The 16,650-nt window shown below is 40.0% G+C and overlaps 1 pseudogene; it reads left to right on the top strand.

Annotated features, from left to right (window-relative positions):
- The first annotated feature begins 6,375 nt into the window (after positions 1-6,375).
- On the top strand, positions 6,376-7,166 carry LOC101290065 (polycomb group RING finger protein 5-like; annotated as a pseudogene).
- Positions 7,167-16,650: the final 9,484 nt, after the last annotated feature.

The following is a 16,650-nucleotide window of genomic DNA, read 5'->3' as shown; positions in this document are numbered from 1 at the left end:
AAGAAAGAGAAAGAGAATGAACCTCAGTGGAATGAACTGAGAGCTTCTACTGATGACTTCAAACCAGAGAGACTAGTATAGAATTGGAGGCTTGGGGAATTTGGAGAAGACTTTAAACAATCATTGTGAGAAATATGATAAAAAGTCAACAACAACCTGTGATCAAAAATTTGCTGAATGGGGGCTTCCCTGGCGGCGCAGTGGTTGAGAGTCTGCCTGCCGATGCAGGGGATGCGGGTTCGTGCCCCGGTCCAGGAAGATCCCACGTGCCGTGGGGCGGCTGGGCCCGTGAGCCATGGCCGCTGAGCCTGCGCGTCCAGAGCCTGTGCTCTGCAACGGGAGAGGCCACAACAGTGAGAGGCCCGCGTACCGCAAAAAAAAAAGTTGCTGAATGGTAGAATGAATCTGAAAGTAGCAGGGATTTTATAGGTACATTTATCCAGATTTTTAACTTTATTTTGCAATATACAATAGTCTAATACTCTACGGAGTAGCCTATAGGACTTAAAAAGTTTATCGTTACAAAATAGGTGGTAAAGCCAGAAATCAGATATAGATCTAGAGTTTATCAGGCTTCAAATGAAGCCCTTGTTCTGTAACTTGCTACCTCTGTAGTGTTGGGAATTTTATTTCACCCCTAAGTCTCAAATTTTTAGTCTGAGGAATCAAGATAGTAATAGTGCCTATCCTCCTAATTTGTTGTGAGAAAAGAGTGTTTGTACAACAGAGTATTTAGCACTCAATTATAATCAAAATTAAGTAAAGCGAGAATTGAGAGAAGTATATCAAAGGACTAAAAGAAAAGATGAGGCCAGGAGCTAGTTAAGGATGAATGATGGAGTAGAAGAGGAAAAAGACGAGGTCGTGGTGAGAAGAGGAAATTTCAAACTTTGAAATCTTGCAGGCAATGGAGTTTTGACTGATGTTTGACTAAGTCTGCCTTAGTTTGACTAAGTTCAAACCAGGTAATTAAGTAATTTTTTTTAATGGAGGCCACTGGAACTGAGGCATCTGAGAATCTGGAAAGGGAGTATAAAGATGTTCCCAAGGGAGGTGCTTCAGGACTGGTAATAGAAAGAGACAGTGATGCAGTAAATCATTAAGAATGGTAGGAAAATCTCTATATGTTGTTTATAGGTGGCTGAGACAAGGAATGAGAAAAAAATCATGTAAAGGAAACTCAAAACAAGAAATTATTATGGGAGAGCAAAGAATATATAAATTGTCTTTCTGGAAATAGAACATAAGAAAAGTATTGTCAAGAATTTTGAAGGGTTCTGAGATTTAACCCTACTTGCAAGCAGCAAATTAGCTGCCACACACAGCTTCATGGGTACTGGCAGAAGAAACAAGATTCCTTTATATCTATACATATAGATATATATAGATACAGATATCTAAAGATATATAGATAGTTTTATAGCAATAGTAGTAGCCAGAGTATTATCATTTTCTTGTGTCATTTCAGGACATGCAATTCCCTCATGGGGATGACAAGGGAAACACCTGCACACTCAGCAGGTTGGAAATGCAGAAAAGGAACCCTGAGCTTTGGGAACCCAAACCTTTTGTGATGAGCCTGCCCTTTGTTCTGAAGGGAGACACTATCTTATCTTCCAAGGCTGTTTGCTATACAAAAATCCTTGAAAAGATAGTCTAGACAAAGGCAGCCAGTGCCTCTACCCACAGGATATGCAGAAACGCAAGAGACTGTGGAAAACTGTCTCCTAATAAGTATTTTCTACTGGAAAGGAAATGTTATCAGACAAAAAAACAGCTTTCAATTAATGCAAGGAGATAAAAATAGAGTCACCATATTTATACAAGTTTAACCTCTTTTCATGACAATTCCTTCTCCTAGGGATTTTTTTTCTTTAAACTAGTATGTTAGAGCTTGGGGCTTCTTACAGACTTCTACCTCCTTGGTTCCCACACTCATTCTCACCTACAAGACTCAGTGTTTCACAGGCTCCCTGTTTATTTATTCAGTGACTAAAATCATAAAGCATGCTGCTTCTAATTGTAGAAAAGTTATTTGCTACTTACAGAATTCTGACATTGATATATCACTCCCTTCTACTATTTGTTCATTTGTGTATTAATTACCCCCAGCTCTTAGGCTCTCATAAGAACCACATTTCTTAAAAACTTCCAAAACCGACATGAAAATTGTGTTTATCTGAGAGTTAATACAAAAGACTAGAACTGAGTTGTATATGCTTCTTCATGAAGTGAAAGACTAGGGATGGTGGAAATTCAGAAAAAGAAAGCATTATTATACATTTGAAAAATCACATACTAAAGCAACCTACCAGCATCTTCTTTGATCATATAAAATATTTAAAATGATTCCACAGCAACTGAACTTACCTGTAAATAATTTTTACCCATGTGATACCATGAGTTTTGAGCTTTGCAAAACACAGCATTTTTCACTGCATAATACCAGAAAATTCCTGAGAAAGTGAGGGTTTGGTCACAAATCCCTATATAATCTGATTTGTGAAAAACATCTAGGTTTTTATGATCATCTGCTGCTAAGCACTGAATGGGCCCAATGTCTAAAAGATTGACAGTGTTTTACTTTTCATTTGGAACAATACTGTCAGCTCCTGTTATATTTCTTACCCTTCCAGAAAGAGGCTAAGAACAAAAATTAAACTTTATTATTTCCTTTAGGCAAGGGCAGTTTCCTTTTTATACAGGCAATAATAATAGCAAATGTTCCCATAGCCTGACATAGTATGCCAGGTGTCAGAGAAAAACCAGACCCTGACAGTAGTTTAAACAATAAAAACAGATTGTTATTCAGGACTACTGCAATAGGAGAAAAAATATCTCAATATAGAACTGGGCTCAATTCTGAATGCAACAAGTTAAAAACTGGAATTTATAGCCTAGGAGAAGAGTAGAGGGGTCTGTGGATGAAAAACTATCTCAGAGGGTAGCATAATTCTTGCTACACCAACCTAACAGGATTCTTGCTGAAGGCAGGTAAGGGTGATCAGACATCACCAGGGAGATGGTGGGTGATGAGGAATTTGATCACATGTCAAGAGTGATCAGATATCAAGAGTGGAGTATCCTGGCTAAACTGACTTGACAGGATTCTTACTAAAACTAGACTTTACAAGGATGGAGACAGAAGTCCGAAGGGTCAGGTTTAGTTGAGCAGAGGGCTCAAAAGAGCATGACTATAAAGTTTGGTCAAGGAGAGAATCTTTGTCACAGTCGCTCATTTCACCCTCACAATAATACCTTAAGGCATATGCTGTTAATTTCCCATTTTAAAGATGTGGACACTGAGGCACAGAGAGGTTAACGACTTGCCCAAGGTCCCATGCCTGGTAGGATGTAAAACCAGGGTTTTTTTTTAATTGAAATATAGTTGAACTACAATATTATATTAGTTTCAGGTGTACAACATAGTGATTCGATATTTTTATAGATTACGCACCATACAAAGCTATTACAAAATTATGGACTATATTCCCTGTGCTGTACATTACACCCATGTGACTTTTTTATTTTATAACTGGTCATCTTTATCTCTTAACCCCTTCACCTATTTCGCCCATCCCACCCACCCCCTCCCCTCTGGCAACCACTAGCTTGTTCTCTGTATCTGTGAGTCTGTTTATGCTTTTAAAGCCAGGATTTGAATCCTGGCAGTCTGGTTTTAGACTTTGTGTGCCTTGCAAGGACGGTACTACTAATAGCGACATTTATTGAGCAATGACCATGTTCCAGTCACGGGGCTAACTGATCTGCATGCTTTATCTCACAGAAGTCTGAAAACAACTCTGTAAATTTGGTTTTACTATTATTCCCATATTACATATGACAAAACTGAGGCTTCAGGAGGTCAACATAAGTCATATAGCAAGTAGCAGTGGTCATATAACTATTAGGAGCAAAGGTGGGATTTAAACCCAAGGGTTTTTTTCTTTTTTTTCACTCCAGAGCCCATATTCCTAGCTTCCTCTTTCTGATCTTTTTTTTTTTCAGTTATTAAATATGTATAGAGCTTCTACTAGGCACTGTGCAAGCAGTAGGGCTATAAGAGCAGGAAAGACCAACCCTGGCTTCCCAGAGTTTAGTCTATGGGAAAGATATGCAACCTTTGGCAATTGCAACCTAGAAGAATAGATGCTGAATAGGACTAGTTACAGGTGCTGTGAGAGTAAAGAGGAGGCACCTAACCCTGGTTTGAGGGACTAGAGAAGGCACCTCAGAAGTCACAGAAGGCATGGAGAGCAAGCAACATCTAAGCACAGGTCTGTCTCACCAAAAAAAAAAAAGTGGAATGGGCAGGGGTTGGCCAGGTGGCCAAATTGAGGGAAATGTGTTCCAAGCTGAGGAAAGAGCTTATGCAAAGACTTCAAGGTCACTATGAACAGAGCACAGGGTGAAAAGGAACACACTGTGATGTGCTGGAGAGGTAAGAAGGGATAGGATCATGAAGGGTCTTGTTGGCCGCTGATGAAATTCACACTTAATTCTAAGAGCAGCAGGAAACCAATTAAGAGTTCAAGCAGGAAAATAACATGGTTCAATTTGCATACTGGGATGACCTCTCAGACTGCATCATGAGGACTAGCTATCTGGAAGGAGAGCTAGACTGATAGAAGGAAGGCCAATTATGAGATGGTCAGGAATACAGACAAGTGGGCAAGTGGAAGTTACAAAAGTGAGACATAAGTGGTTTTGAAAGTGATTTCCCAAAGTAATTCAAAATTTCTAGGACTTGGGACTTCCCTGGTAATGCAGTGGTTAAAAGGGGACATGGACATGCCAATGCAGGGGACATGGGTTCGAGCCCTGGTCAGGGAAGTTCCCACATGCTGTGAAGCAACTAAGCCCATGAGCCACAACTACTGAGACCGCCCACCACAACTACTGAAAGCCCGCACACCTAGAGCCCGTGCTCCGCAACATAGAGAAGCCACTGTGATGAGAAGCCTGCACGCCACAACGAAGAGTATCCCCCGCTCGCCACAACTAGAGAAAAGCCCACACACAGCAAAGAAGACCCAATGCAGCCAAAAATTTAAAAAAATTTATTAAAAAAAAAAATTTCCAGGACTTGGTAATTGGTAGGGCTGTCAGAGGAGGAATCAGATGACAAGCAGATATGCAGCTTGGAAATCTATTCAAAAAGGAAGGCAATATAAAAGAAACAGCAGGCTTAAGAGGGAAAATAATTATTTCTGTTTGAGAAATGCTGAGCTGTATGTGCTCATGAGACACCCAGATGGACAAGTTGCTTGCGTGGATGGTAAGACTGGAGCTCAGGAAGTTCTGGAGATAAAGATGTGGGAACCATCCTCATGCAAATAATGGTTAAAGCATTAGGGCTTATGAGATCACCCAGAGAAAGTGTGCAGAGGAGGGAGGAAAGTAAGAATGGGAGACCAGTCTATAAAGGTTAAAAGAGAAGATTTCCAAGAGACTGAGAAAGACTGGCCTGAAGGATGGGAGGAAAGCCAGATGTGGGCATCACAGGGATCAGGAGAAAAGACTTCAAGGAGGAGTGAACACCATGTCAAATGCTGAAAGGACAAGTAAAAGAGGACTAAAATTATGTCCAGTGGGTTCACCAAAAGAATAGATTTTTGTAGCTTACAAGAAGCTGCTAGAAGACAACTACACTCCTGTCTTTTATAGAGCTTTGAAGAATTTATGCTAATCTCCTGAGTTTGGGGGAGAGTGCATGAGTGAAGGCCTCCGGGAGCAACAAGAGCAGGGAGTGAGAGTATTCAGATTAAAAAAGAGTTTGGGGCTTCCCTGGTGGTGCAGTGGTTGAGAGCCCGCCTGCCGATGCAGGGGACACGGGTTCGTGCCCCGGTCCGGGAAGATCCCACATGCCGCGAAGCGGCTGGGCCCGTGAGCCATGGCCACTGAGACTGCGCATCTGGAGCCCGTGCTCCGCAATGGGAGAGGCCACAACAGTGAGAGGCCCGTGTACCGCAAAGAAAATAAAAGAGTTTGGAGGTGGTCCAGCGGTCCCTGGTCAAGGAACCAAGATCCCACACATCTTGCAGTGCAGCCAAAGAATCATGAGACAGCTTGCTTCCTCTACTCTGCTCTTCACATGTGTGAGGATACAACCATGGTCGGCCACCTGCAAACCAGAAGAAGGCTCTCGCCAGCACCCAACCATGGTGCCTTCCTGATTTCAGACTTCCAGCCTCCAGAACTATATGGGAAAGCAGAATCACCAAAAGGAGTGATGACCAGCGATCTCATGAGAAGTCTGGATTTTAGTTCTCATGCCTCAGGACATCCAGTTGGGAACTCCACACCAGCTACTGGGATCATACTTTCATACCCCTGCTTGCCTGAACTACTAGAGCCAGTCCTAGCTAACCACGAATGGCTACCCAGAGGAAACACCTGGTGAAACATTTCAACCCTTACATCAATCCTTACATTTCAATCTTTACCTGCTGTATCTGTATCTGATCAAGCCAGCTACAGTGACAGAATGCCTCCATACCTTCTGTAAGACTTGTATTGTCCAGCACTTTGAAGACAGCAATGATATGTCCAAGGTGTGGCAAACAGGTTCATGAGACAAACCCGTTAGAAACGGTGAAGTTGGATAACACATTAGAGGAAATTATATTTAAGTTTGTCCCTGGACTACAAGAATAAGAACTTGAGTGGGAGTCTGAATTTTGGAAGAAAAACAAGCCTCAAGAAAATGGACAAGATGATACTTCAAAAGTTGACAAGCCTAAAGTAGATGAAGGTGATGAAAATCAAGATGATAAAGACTATCACAGAAGAGACCCATAGATTGCTATATGTCTAGATTGTTTACGAAATAATGGACAATCAGGGGACAATGTAGTAAAGGGTTTAATGAAGAAATTCATTTGGTGCTCTACACATATAACTATGGGAACTATTAAAAAATTTCTAAGTTTAAAACTAAAACTTCCAAGTTCTTATGAGTTGAATGTGCTGTGCAATGATGAAATTATGGGGAAGGACCATACTATGGAGTTCATCTACATGACAAGATGGAGACTAAGAGGCAAAAACTTTCGGTGTCTGAACTGCTCAGCTTCACAAGTCTGCTCTCAGGATAGCCCTTCGTATCAGTCATACCCCCATACCCCATGGTATTGCAGTATCGACCAAGAATTGATTTTGGTTAGACCACGAGGCCTAGATCCCACTGAATGAATCCTGCACTATGTGTTTACTCATCAACAGACTGCACAGTGAATGGAGTGTGGACTGGAGGGACACAACCAGATTTTCAGCATGTGAATAAGGCCGTTGTCTGTCTCTAGATTGTCAGTTGCATTTATGTTGTTTCTATTAAGAGCAAACCAAGTGCCATTCTGCTACTGAACCATCTGCATAAGGTATCTGTGCTGTCTCACAGTGTACAAGTTATGGTTGAAATCAGTTAGGTGTGCAGCCACGATTCAGCCTTCTGAATATTTTGCTTGCCTGTTCCAAGACTGTTCTAATGTTTGATTACACTAGTAATATGGCTCAATCTTTGTGGTGTTGCTGTTTTCACATACTTACTATTTGATTAATTCTTGTTTAAATAGACTACTGTACAAGGAACTAATAATTATTATATCTTGAAATTATTTTGTATGGGAAATATATTTAGAAAAGTGGTTCTTGAGCCACTGTCCTGTTTTTAAAAAAAAAGAGTTTGGAGGTCAAAGCAAGGACACAAGCACTGCCTGGAAGCAAGCTTGTGTAGAGACTAATACTGTGCGGTTGTCTAGATTGGATTTACCTCTTTGCCTCATCAATAAAGCAGGTTGTTGTGAGGTTTAAAACAGCTAATTGGTGTAATGGGTTTAAACAATGCTTGGTACACAGTAAGCATACTATGTTAGCACCCCTTAATATCTCTTTACTTTCTGGGGGTCTCTGTAAACCTTCAGAATTCTGATGAAATCTTTGAGAAGGTGAGCCCCTAGTACCAACTGAGATTGGATTCTCTCCAGTCTGGCAAAAAAAAATTTAGAAGTGTTTATAGGTAGACTTATTTTGATCCAAAAGAAAAAGGGGGAAAGGGTAGAGAGGACTGGCTATGTCACTACAGGAAGCAGTGAAGTCTGTGAAAATAGACCAGGCCTTGGAAACTACCTGTGGCCCACAACCTAGTTTATAAATAAAACAGCCACACCCATACTATTACGTAGTGTCTATGGCTGATTTCATGCTACAATAGCAGGGTTGAGCAGTTGCAACAGAGATGGTATGTCCTGCAAAGCCTAAAGTATTTAGTATCTGGCCCTTTACAGAAAAAGTTGCCAACACTTGGTATAGTCAATACTTTCAAAATATTATGAAAGCACTATAGAGAAAAAAGTTAAAGCACTTGGTAATTTAACTTATTGTAAATTCTATATAAATTAGTTGTATGATTTGGCTGCTCAAAAGTGAAATTAAACCATAGCTGGATTGCTACAAATATAGGATCCAGAATGATGGAGGAGATAGCTGACCAAGCTGGAAATATTATGCTGAGCTAGAAGCAGTACTATTGCAATCTAGAGCAGCACCATCCAAAAGAACTTTCTGCAAAGATGAAAATGTTCTTAAATCTGCACTGTCCAATACAGTAACTGCCAGCCACCTGTGGACATTGTTTGAATAAGGAACTGAATTTTAATTGTATTTAATTTTAACTAATTTAAATATAATCACATGTGACTAGTGGCTACCATATTGGATAGTGCAGATATAAAGTGTTCAGCATCACAGAAGTACTTGTGTAATAAAAAGAAAACAATTTAATTCAATAGACCTTTTCAGTCCTTTCTTCTGGGGATACAAAAGTAAGATTCAATTAAAATATAGCAGGTATAAAGAAGATGTGGCACATATATACAATGGAATATTACTCAGCCATAAAAAGAAACGAAATTGAGCTATTTGTAATGAGGTGGATAGACCTAGAGTCTGTCATACAGAGTGCAGTAAGTCAGAAAGAAAAAGACAAATACCGTATGCTAACACATATATATGGAATTTAAGAAAAAAATGTCATGAAGAACCTAGGGGTAAAGCAGGAATAAAGACGCAGACCTCTTAGAGAACGGACTTGAGGTTATGGGGAGGGGGAAGGGTGAGCTGTGACAGGGCGAGAGAGAGTCATGGGCATATACACACTAACAAACGCAGTAAGGTAGATAGCTAGTGGGAAGCAGCCGCATGGCACAGGGATATTGGCTCGGTGCTTTGTGACAGCCTGGAGGGGTGGGATGGGGAGGGTGGGAGGGAGGGAGACGCAACAGGGAAGACATATGGGAACATATGTTTATGTATGACTGATTCACTTTGTTATAAAGCAGAAACTAACACACCATTGTAAAGCAATTATACCCCAATAAAGATGTTAAAAAATATATATATATAGCAGGTATATAGATGCCCACAAAACTAAAATACATGAATATAAATGCCATTATGATAGATAAAAATTGAGTACCCAGTATGTGCCAGGATTTAGGCAAAGTTCTGAATATTTATTATTTTATTTAACCCTTCAAGAAATCACTGAAATAAATAATTATCATCCTAAATTTCATATTTTAACAAAACACTGAGCACTAAAAAAGACAAAATATGCAAGACCACAAGTGATAATTGAGTTTCAAACACAAATCTGCCTGACTCTCACACCAAAGGTTCTTTCTACATAACAAAGAATGAATTATATATCGTAGGAATACAAATAAGGGAGAAATGTATTCTGCTTTTATTTTATTTTATTTTTTATTTTTATTTATTTTTTTTTTTTGCAGTACGCGGGCCTCACTGTTGTGGCCTCTCCTGTTGCAGAGCGCAGGCTCAGCGGCCATGGCTCACAGGCCCAACCGCTCTGCGGCATGTGGGATCTTCCCGGACCGGGGCACGAACCCACGTCCCCTGCATCGGCAGGCGGACTCTCAACCACTGCGCCACCAGGGAAGCCCTATTCTGCTTTCAGAGAGTCAGACTTCTGGGATAGGGAGAGCCAAAGATAGCTAGGGAGGATAAGTGAAATATAAGCTAAATCTTGAAAGAGAAGGAGTTCTCCATAAAGATAAAAGGAAAAGACTGTTCAAGGCAATGGGGAACAGCATGAGGAAAAGACACAGAGCTGTTGAAGGGCCCAAGAGTTGTGGGTGGAGCACGGGATCATGACCTTCAGTAGATTACTTTTTGTGTTCCTTCTATATGCTACATATTGCTATACTATATACACACATTATCCTAAGCATTGTGGAAGGTAAGATAAAACAAATGATCAAGGGGCTTCCCTGGTGGCGCAGTGGTTGAGAGTCCGCCTGCCGAGAATAGCAGAATAGTACTAGAAGAATAGAATAGTACCGCCTGCTAGAATAGTACAAGGAGAGGCAGTGAAAAGATAGTAACCATAGAGGTTGTCCAGAGACACTGCTCTAGATTCAAAGATGATATTCTGAGATTCTAGCATAGAGCTGGCATCAACATTCCACTAATTTTTCTTGTAGCTCAACTGCAATCACTTTTCTGATCAGTTCTTCAAATTGAATTGGATATTCTGTATATTTATTTGCAATAATTTAGAAGTATAATTAGTTATTCAGGAAAGAAATTCATTCTATTCTCCAAATTTTTTATCCTGGTGAATCTCATTCTGATACTAAAAAAGAGTTGCTCTAACTTAAATGATGCTGTCTTTGATGCCACAGATCCTGTACTTTAGAAAGCAGCACCCAGGATCTCTGGACTTCAAACCCAAGATATTGGCCTTTTTAGAACAATCTCAGACCCCCTAAACAAAATGTCAAATATAATATGCATTCTGAAGTAATTTCAAGTACTTTATAATTCAGACTTTTCACTAGTCCATAATTTCAGCCTTCTCTCATGTTCCCACACTCCCTTTGCTGATTTATTTGCCTGTCTCTAAGATCCATTCAGCGCCCTTCCTGTGCCCTGCATGGAGGCTGATCCATGCAATAGTACTTCCCAGGCTCCCTTGACAAGGTTCTTGTTAGGTTTGGCCTGGGAGGCACTGGTGGGAAAATGCAAAAAACTTTCTCTCTCTCTCTCTCTCCTCCTTCTTTTCTTCTCTCCCTCCTTTTCCCCCTCTCTGATTTGGATCGTATTTCCAGCAGCAACTTGTCTTCCGTGGTCCTAGATCGTGCCAGTCTGCCTTACCATGGTTACTGCTCCCACCAGGTTGCCTGGCCCCTGCAGTCCTGTACCCACTACCTTCTCCCTTTGTCCCTCCAGCAGTGGGGTGACCAGGATACAGCTCCTGTTTTTGCTAATCTCTGGCTTGACTCTCTGTCCCCTCCACTGTGTGTGTGTTTGGGGAGCACAGGGGTAAAATATACAGAACATAATGTCCGCTTTATTCTTTAACTTTTCCAATAACTTCATATCTGAAAACTAGTTTCCTATACTAAATTCTGTTAAACTACCTCTGTGTTTCTATTTTCCTGGCTGGATATCACCCCATTCTCTAATTTAACAGAGGTTTTGTATAATTCTAAAGTGTGGGTTTAAATATTGAGTAGAAATCACCAAAAGAAGCTGTATTAACTTAAAGAAAACCTGTTTTTTCACTTGGTCTACATCTTAAGTGATGGCTTTTGTAGCCTCCTCTCTTCCTACAAATCTAGTTTAAAGTACCTCTCCACAACACAAAAGTAGCCATTGCATCATCTTATACTTGAATACTTATTACACCTTGAAGTATCAGAGATTTCATTTTGGATTCTCCTATTAGACTTTAAATCCAATTGAATTAATATGAATCCTTCAATAACAAAATCTATTTGGAAAATCCCTTTATCTCTTTTATTTTCCATTCTTATTTTTTTCCTGCCTATTGCCTTTTTCCCCTTTCCCCCATGGAAATAAAAGACATGATCAGAGCAACTTTTCAACAGCCCACCAACATGACCTCTATCTTCCTTCATGTTATAAGAAGGAGATGTTGCCGTGGCAACTCTGGAAGAAACGTTCTTGACTTTCTGGACTGCAATCTCCAAAAAGAACTGTCTTTCAGATCTTAATCTATCCTCAGGTGAGAGACCTAATATTGTTTTGTTTTGTTTTGTTTTTTCTGATATTGTTTTATATAGGATTTCTTTCTTTAATGTGAGATCCATATTTGAAGGACAATTATGGATTGTCCCCGGCCCAGAGATGTTTGTCAGGTGGGCACTGTTTACTTGCAGACCATTTTGTGCTCAGTTGCTTCTCATTCTGCTAAATGCCAGGACCATTCTACTGCCTTAGAATCAAGAATTTTGACAATTATCAATTACCGAGCCTTTATTATGTAAAATGTTGCGAAAGAGTGGCCAGTCTAAAACTCTCTCTCTAAATGGATAGTATTCTCTTATCATTTCCTTTTCTCTGACCATTGTGGTCTTTTCTGCTTTCTTTTTTCCACTTTATATATTCTTAATACTAGACTCCTGTCTCTGTGAACTGTCTGACCTGAATTGAAGAATAGTCCATTGGCCCCTGTGTCAAGCATGTCTGTATGCATCAGGGGAAACAGCTGAAGTGAAAAGTCACCAACTTTGGGAGTGGAGAAATCGAGAAGTGGGGACAATCCATGTCATGGCAGACAAATTACAGTAACTTCTATGTTGGATGTACCTCGCCCTCCCTCCCAGACTGCTACTAGTTCAGGAGCTAGAAAGAAATAAGGAGAAAATGACAGACTCTTTCTTAAGGAAACACTGTTTTTGTGTTGGCCTCCTTAGCAAGTTGTAAATCCTAGGCTACATGGTACCCTCACTTTCCATCATCTGCCTGGCTCCAGCCCTCTCCTCTTTCTTCCTTTAGCTCTAAACTGAGAGCTAAGAGATGTACCAGCACTGTTCTCAAACCTTTGCATACATTTTTCTTCTCTCATCTTCACAAATCCTGGCCATATTACTTGATGAGGACAAGTAACTTGTCCAAGGTCTCTTAAGTAGAAAGCTACAGATGCAGAATCTGAACCCCAGATGGTCTCATCCAAAGATTCTTTCATATACAACACATTGTATCCCCAAAGGAGAAAATCGGAAACACAATATGAAAAGAGTCTGTTTGATTGTCTAATTTCCCACTGGCTTATAAGCAATGTGAGTGAAGAGGTAATTCATATTCACTCTGTAGCCCCCATGCCTGGCATATTGTAAATACTCAATAAGCATTTGTTGAAGGATGAATGAATTTTTAAATTAATACCCACCTCTCTTCTTTATCCTGAGCCAGAATAGTGCCAAAACCTCTAAAATGGCCTATTCACCTCTATTCTTGAGACACCTCTGAGATTTCACAGCAAAACATGATTAATTTCACACAATTATTTTAAAATTTCTCAATAGTCCCCTCAACAAAAGGATAAAGTGCAAGTTTCTCTTCTCTTATCTAAGAATTTTATCTCTTCCCCCTCCTTTCCACAGCGTACAACCTACCATCACCCCTTTGCTGAATTATTATGGAAGTTGGAGTTATTGACAGCTTTCCTAATAAAAGACCTTTGAGCTTTTGTTTCAAAGATTTGAGCTTTTGTGCATACAATTTCCTCCACCAGGAAGACCCTAGTCTCCCCCCACCACATACACACACTCCTCCCTCACCTTATTTGCCTGGCAAACCTCTGTCACCCTCTTATGAACTGAATATTTGTGTCCCCCAAAAAAACATTCTTATGTTGAAACTCTCCCCCACCCCACCCCAATGTGATGTTATTAGGAGGTGGGGTCTTAGGGAGATAATTAGGATTAGATGAGGTTATGAGAGTGGAGCCCTCATGAATGGGATCAGTGCCCTTATAAGAGTCACAAGAGAGTTTGCTTCCTTTCTGCTCTCCATTAAGAAGTTGGCAGTCTGCAACCCAGAAGAGGTTCCTTATCAGAACCCAACCATGCTGGCACCTGATCTCAAACTTCCAGACTCCCGAACTGTAAGAAATAAATGTCTATTTTTATAAGCCACCTACTCTACGGTACTTTGTTATACCAGCTCAACCTGACTTAAGACACCCTCCTTCAAAACTTAGCTCAAAGCAACACCTCCTTGGGAACCACGAATTTCCTGAGAACTCAGTGCTTTCCGCACCTTACACAGATGTCCACTATAGAAATGTTATATTGTGTTTTCACTGTCCACTTCTTCACTTTTTTGTAAGCTTGCTAAAGGAAAGGACCATGCCTTTTCATCTCAATGACCACAGGACTTAGTAGTATTTGGTGCTGTGAGCCTAAAGAAATCAGTATTTGTCCACAATAAGAAAGAAGGAAGGAAAGGAGGAAGGGAAGAAGGAATGACTCTTAATTTGGTTGATTAGAGGAACCTTTGGGAATAGTTATGTAGTGAATGCATTTTAATCTTTGAGGCAGGGGTGGGCAAGACAGTTATGAGGTTTGGAGCACTGCATGACATAATTAACTCAAGGACTATGTAATGTCTCCCTAATCATAATAACAATGATTAGGGAGACAGAAAATCAGGGAAGGCAAAGGGAAGCAAGACAAATTTTTATATGCAAATTTATCTCAAGCTGTCCCTATCTGGAAGATTCATCTCCAAACCCAACAGTATGGCGATACCTCTGAAATCATTAAATTTATTGTTTTGTATGTTTCTTTTCAAGTCAAAATATTTTGAGATATAAAATCATGCCTTTTGCAAAGAATGTGATATTGTCTTGTCAACTGGTTTTTCTTATTGCCACTAATCAAATAACTCAAGTACATATTTCTTAGGACCCAGAGCACAAAATATATTAGATTTAAAGAAAATCAGAAATTAAAAATGCTTATACCCTCTGGTTCTAGGAAAGAGGAATTACATTTTGCCAATTATTAAAGGCTAGGCTTATTTTACTACCTCCCATTTGTAATGTTTAATATTAAAATAAAATGTGGATAACATTAGCAGAAATGTGGTAATACTGAGTAAGTAAAAGACAACAAACTTATAACAGTATAGTAAAAGCAGGTTTCCCTGGCAAAATCCAGACACTGAGACATTGTTTAAGAATGACATTTTTGGGCTTCTCTGGTGGCGCAGTGGTTGAGAGTCCGCCTGCCGATGCAGGGGACACGGGTTCGTGCCCCGGTCCGGGAGGATCCCGCATGCAGCGGAGCGGCTGGGCCCGTGGGCCATGGCCGCTGAGCCTGCGCGTTCGGAGCCTGTTCTCCGCAACGGGAGAGGCCACAACGGTGAGAGGCCCGCGTACCGCAAAAAAAAAAAAAAAAAAAATGACATTTTTTGGAAATAAAAACAAAAATAAACAAATGGGACCTAATGAAACTTAAAAGCTTTTGCACAGCAAAGGAAACCATAAACAAGATCGAAAGACAACCCTCAGAATGGGAGAAAACATTTGCAAATGAAGCAACTGACAAAGGATTTATTTCCAAAATTTACAAGCAGCTCATGCAGCTCAATATCCAAAAAACAAACAACCCAGTCCAAAAATGCACAGAAGACCTAAATAGACATTTCTCCAAAGAAGCTATACAGGTTGCCAACAAACACATGAAAGAATGCTCAACATCATTAATCATTAGAGAAATGCAAATCAAAACTACAATAAGATATCATCTCACACCGGTCAGAATGGCCATCATCAAAAAATCTAGAAACAATAAATGCTGGAGAGGGTGTGGAGAAACGGGAACCCTCTTGCACTGTTGGTGGGAATGTAAATTGATACAGGCACTATGGAGAACAGTATGGAGGTTCCTTAAAAAACTAAAAATAGAACTACCATATGACGCAGCAATCCCACTACTGGGCATACAGCCCGAGAAAACCATAATTCAAAAAGAGCCATGTACCAAAATGTTCATTGCAGCTCTATTTACAATAGCCAGGACATGGAAGCAACCTAAGTGTCCATCAACAGATGAATGGATAAAGATGTGGCACATATATACAATGGAATATTACTCAGCCATAAAAAGAAACAAAATTGAGTTATCTGTAGTGAGGTGGATGGACCTAGAGTCTGTCATACAGAGTGAAGTAAGTCAGAAAGAGAAAATCAAATACCATATGCTAACACACATATATGGAATCTTAAAAAAAAAAAAGAATGACATCTTTGAGACTAATAATAAAGGCTAGAAAATGTCATAAATACACATGACTCAACTCGAAAGAAGGTAGAAAGGAAATTCAATGTCATGAAGAATTTATTACTACAAACTGGATAATAAATACCATTTGTTCTTTATCAATATTATAACTTTGACAGTTTTATGTGGATATTTATGTTGGCGGTATTAACACCAGGCTTTTCTTCCTCTTGGTGCTGTGGTGTTTGTTTTGCTGTTGTTGCTGTTGCTGTTCTGGTATTGATTAGAGTATTTAGTATAGCAGATGGTACAATTGTTGGTTAAGTGATGATTATAGTCATCTATTGAGAAACTACCACGTTCCAGTGATTTTCTCAATACTATTTCTGACCTTTATAACAATTCTTGATGGGAACTACAGTCAATGCCTCCGTGTTATAGATGAGGAATCAAGGGTTCAAATATATTAAGTAATTTGCCTGCAGTTCCAGACTTCATTAGAAAGGACCTGGAGCTTGGGCTTCATGGAACTCATGGGACTCCATGAGACTCTAAATCCTATGTCTGTCCCACTGCCATTCACTCTGGGATACCA

The sequence above is a fragment of the Orcinus orca genome, chromosome 7 (genome assembly GCF_937001465.1).
Source record: "Orcinus orca chromosome 7, mOrcOrc1.1, whole genome shotgun sequence".
Lineage (NCBI taxonomy): Eukaryota > Metazoa > Chordata > Mammalia > Artiodactyla > Delphinidae > Orcinus > Orcinus orca.
This window is presented reverse-complemented; position numbering and strand designations above follow the sequence as displayed.